General features: G+C 44.6%; 1 long non-coding RNA gene across 1 annotated transcript; it reads right to left on the bottom strand.

Moving 5' to 3' along the window:
* Nucleotides 1-275: 275 nt before the first annotated feature.
* LOC127906256 (uncharacterized) lies at nucleotides 276-3,239 on the bottom strand. The gene is made up of 3 exons (XR_008060674.1): nucleotides 1,527-3,239; nucleotides 1,349-1,420; nucleotides 276-1,151 (listed from the first exon to the last, which is right to left on the bottom strand). It is a non-coding gene; the product is annotated as an uncharacterized LOC127906256 (long non-coding RNA).
* Between the last annotated feature and the right edge of the window lie 1,836 nt (nucleotides 3,240-5,075).

Here is a 5,075-nt window from a genome sequence, read left to right as displayed (position 1 = left end):
CCCGGGACAATGGATACACATGGTTCCCTACGACTAGAAAAGGGATTTAACTAGTTAAAGGCTGATTTGTAATTCATATATATATTTAAACAGAACACTACACTTCCTATGCATCATGTAAATACTCTAAAACCAGTTAATCACAATATCTAATGCCCTTCATCTGCATTGATCTGATTTAACACAAGATATGTTTAGTATTTCAACCAGTAGAGAATGTGAAATGTTTTGAAATAAGTAAATTATCCAAGTCTTATAAATGCATGCATTTATGATTGTATTATAAATACAAGTTCAATCTGTACTTCAATGCACATCTCTTGTGCATTTTTAAAAACAGAGGAAGAAAGGAGGTGAGAGGTGTAAGAATATAGGAGCAGGGAAGGCAGCATATTGAATTGAATCCCAGTGCTACCCAAATATTCTCTGTCACAATTACATAATAGCTTTTCAGTTTTTGATTTGTTGAAGGGGTTTGAAATATCCAGTGGGTGTCCTTCCACTTCATGATTGTGTCCCACTTGTTGTTGATTCTTCACAACAAAGTGCAGTTTTGTATCTTTGTGTTTGGGGCCTGAGGTGTGGCGGGGGGTCGCAAAGTTCAGGGGGGCCAGATACTTTCGCAAGGCACTGTATGTGTCTGTGTGAGTGTGTATATATGTGTCTGTGTGAGCGTGTATATATGTGTCTGTGTGAGTGTGTATATATGTGTCTGTGTGAGCGTGTGTATATGTGTCTGTGTGAGCGTGTATATATGTGTCTGTGTGAGCGTGTATATGTGTGTCTGTGTGAGCGTGTATATATGTGTCTGTGTGAGCGTGTATATGTGTGTCTGTGTGAGCGTGTATATATGTGTCTGTGTGAGCGTGTATATATGTGTCTGTGTGAGCGTGTATATATGTGTCGAGTCCTTCTGTAGCTCAGTTGGTAGAGCATGGCGCTTATAACGCCAGGGTAGTGGGTTCGATTCCCGGGACCACCCATACGTAGAATGTATGCACACATGACTGTAAGTCGCTTTGGATAAAAGCGTCTGCTAAATGGCATATATTATTATTATTATTATATTATAATAGCGTCTAGTCTACCCGAAGTTTATCTTAAAAGCAGGTGAGCTGGCGATGATGGGATCCTCTCACATCAAAACATATCTGCATACAGATGGAGAGAGAGCATGTTTAAGCCTTTTGTTATTTTTTTATTCTAACATTGTTAGTCATAATCAGGAGGTGAAATGCTAAACTGACCTTGGATCATTAACTCTGGGACTACAGCATCTCTTTCTGTATTTCAATGTAAAGCATCTCTTTAATAATTGTTTCTGTTGACCTGACCAATGATCTCTCACCTCTGATCATGCTGTGCCCTCTATGCAGCCAGTTCAGTTGCGGAAGGGGTTCACCAACACAGCTGATATAACCTTGAGGATTTAGGAAGAAGAGGAGAGAGGGATGAAGGAGAGACTTATTGATAAAATAAGGTAGTTAAAGAGACCGTGTTCAACAGTAATCTGTGTGTGGTCTCACCTGGTGTCCGCACCACGCTGGCTGCAGAGTACTTTATGCTGAAAAACAAACGGACACACGAGGACAAACAATATAGAAATAGAAATAATTTAGTGTTTTACTATTCTCCATGGTTGGCCCTCTTGCCTATTCTTTGAAGGTGGAAGGAGTCACAGTATTACACATGAGCCTGTTACTGCATAACACAATCAGATTGATAAATGTGTGTGGGTTATAGGGTGTCTTTGTTTTTGTACAGACATCACCCTCACTTAAGAAGAAGAAATCAAAGGGAGGGAAACTGGGAACTGAATAACTGCGGTTGACATAAGTAAATGGAAGAATACTCTTATTGCAATATGAATGGCTCTTAAAAGAGCCTTTGGTTGTCCATAGTGTAGTCTATGGTGTTGCCAGGGAACAGAACCCTCTTCAAAGAAGTAGGAGGTGAATATCTCCTGTACACAGATTGCCTCTTGCTGCGTTGTTGGACCCCATCCTTGAAACATCCTGCAGAGCAGCAGACTCCTCTGGCACATGGCGGCGAGCTGCAGATCCCCTCCTCGTTCTCGTGTCCATCCTCAAGAAGTTATGCAGGACACAGGTAGCCTTCACATACCTGAATTCCTCCAGGAGGCAGTCCCAGATGGCCCTGGTCACCCAACCTTGCAGTGCCCTACACGTTAACTGTAGGCAATTGTTTTGAAGGAATCTCCAGTTACAAGGTATCTAGGAATATGGAAGATAATGTAATTATTTGACTTTTACATCACCAGGTCACTGTGGATTACTAAGGTATAATATCCCCGATAACAAATCATGATAACATTGGATTAATAGATGCATGGGCACACATATTGACAATAACAGGATCATATCTAGGATAGCATCACAAATGAATACATAAATACCACTCGAAGCTTGATTATGAGTTGATCATTTGAGTCAGCTGTGCAGTGCTAAGACAACAACAACCTTCACCCCTTTGAGTCCCCAGGACAAGGACTGAGAACCACTGTTCTTCATTGGAACCTCTTCATATGTAGATATGCTTTCATAGCGCTCTTTAACTGAGGAAAGATAACCTCACCAGAAACAGACTTCATTATAGTCAAATTACACCGCACTGAATATTATGTTACTATTATCTCCGTCCTCACTTCTAGGGTAAGGTACTACACAAAAGTACTGCCCTATCCAGAATACAGTCGTGGCCAAAAGTTTTGAGAATGACACAAATTAATTTTCACAAAGTCTTCTGTCTCAGTTTGTATGATGGCAATTTGCATATACTCCAGAATGTTATGAAGAGTGATCAGATTAATTGAAATTAATTGCAAAGTCCCTCTTGGCCATGCAAATGAACTGAATCCCCCAAAACCATTTCCACTGCATGTCAGCCCTGCCACAAAAGGACCAGCTGACATGTCAGTGATTCTTTCGTTAACACAGGTCTGAGTGTTGACGAGGACATGGCTGGAGATCCCGCTCTCATGCTGTTTGAGTTCGAATAACAGACTGGAAGCTTCAAAAGGAGGGTGGTGCTTGGAATCCTTGTTCTTCCTTTGTCAGTCATGGTTACCTGCAAGGAAACATGTGCCGTCATCATTGCTTTGCACAAAAAGGGCTTCACAGGCAAGGATATTGCTGCCAGTAAGATTGCACCTAAATCAACCATTTATCGGATCATCAAGAACTTCAAGGAGAGCGGTTCAATTGTTGTGAAGAAGGCTTCAGGGCGCCCAAGATAGTCCAGCAAGCGCCAGGACGTCTCCTAAAATTGATTCAGCTGCGGGATCGGGGCACCACCAGTACAGAGCTTGCTCAGGAATGGCAGCAGGCAGGTGTGAGTGCATCTGCATGCACAGTGAGGCAAAGACTTTTGGAGGATGGCCTGGTGTCAAAGAAGGGCAGCAAAGAATCCACTTCTCTCCAGGAAAAACATCAGGGACAGACTGATATTCTGCAAAAGGTACAGGGATTGGACTGCTAAGGACTGGGGATAAGTCATTTTCTCTGATGAATACCAACTTTAAACATCTGCTATCTGAGCAGCTAACCGATCGCTGCAGCTGTACATAGTCCATCGGTAAATAGCCCACCCAATTTACCTACCTCATCCCCATACTGTTTTTATTGATTTACTTTTCTGCTCTTTTGCACACCAATATCTCTACCTGCACATGACCATCTGATCATTTATCACTCCAGTGTTAATCTGCTAAATTGTTTAAAATAAATTCTACTGTGTTATTGACTTGTTTGATTTGGAGTCACACTCAAAATTAAAGTGGAAAACCACACTACAGGCTGATCCAACTTTGATGTAATGTCCTTAAAACAAGTCAAAATGAGGCTCAGTAGTGTGTGTACCCTCCACGTGCCTGTATGACCTCCCTACAACGCCTTGGGCATGCTCCTGATAAGGTGGCAGATGGTCTCCTGAGGGATCTCCTCCCAGACCTGGACTAAAGCATCCGCCAACTCCTGGACAGTCTGTGGTGCAACGTGGCGTTGGTGGATGGAGCGAGACATGATGTCCCAGATGTGCTCAATTGGATTCAGGTCTGGGGAATGGGCGGGCCAGTCCATAGCATCAGTGCCTTCCTCTTGCAGGAACTGCTGACACACTCCAGCCACATGAGGTCTTGTATTGTTTTGCATTAGGAGGAACCCAGGGCCAACCGCACCAGCATATGGTCTCACAAGGGGTCTGAGGATCTCATCTCGGTACCTAATGGCAGTCAGGCTACCTCTGGCGAGCACATGGAGGGCTGTGCGGCCCACCAAAGAAATGCCACCCCACACCATGACTGACCCATCGCCAAACCGGTCATGCTGGAGGATGTTGCAGGCAGCAGAACGTTCTCCACGGCGTCTCCAGACTGTCACGTCTGTCACATGCTCAGTGTGAACCTGCTTTCATCTGTGAGCACAGGGCGCCAGTGGTGAATTTGCCAATCTTGGTGTTCTCTGGCAAATGCCAAACGTCCTGCACGGTGTTGGGCTGTATAAGCTCAACCCCCACCTGTGGGCGTCGGGCCCTCATACCACCCTCATGGAGTCTGTTTCTGACTGTTTGAGCAGACATATGCACATTTGTGGCCTGCTGGAGGTCATTTTGCAGGGCTCTGGCAGTGCTCCTCCTGCTCCTCCTTGCACAAAGGCGGAGGTAGCGGTCCTGCTGCTGGGTTGTTGTCCTCCTACGGCCTCCTCCACGTCTCCTGATGTACTGGCCTGTCTCCTGGTAGCGCCTCCATGCTCTGGACACTACGCTGACAGACACAGCAAACCTTCTTGCCACAGCTCGCATTGATGTTCCATCCTGGATGAGCTGCACTACCTGAGCCAATTGTGTGGGTTGTAGACTCCGTCTCATGCTACCACTAGAGTGAAAGCACAGCGAGCATTCAAAAGTGACCAAAACATCAGCCAGGAAGCATAGGAACTGAGAAGTGGTCTGTGGTCACCACCTGCAGAACCACTCCTTTATTGGGAGTGTCTTGCTTATTGCCTATAATTTCCACCTGTTGTCTATTCCATTTGCACAACAGCATGTGAAATTGATTG

This window comes from Oncorhynchus keta, chromosome 11, assembly GCF_023373465.1.
Source record: "Oncorhynchus keta strain PuntledgeMale-10-30-2019 chromosome 11, Oket_V2, whole genome shotgun sequence".
Lineage (NCBI taxonomy): Eukaryota > Metazoa > Chordata > Actinopteri > Salmoniformes > Salmonidae > Oncorhynchus > Oncorhynchus keta.
Note: the sequence above shows the minus strand (reverse complement) of the source record. Positions and strands in the feature narration are given on the sequence as shown.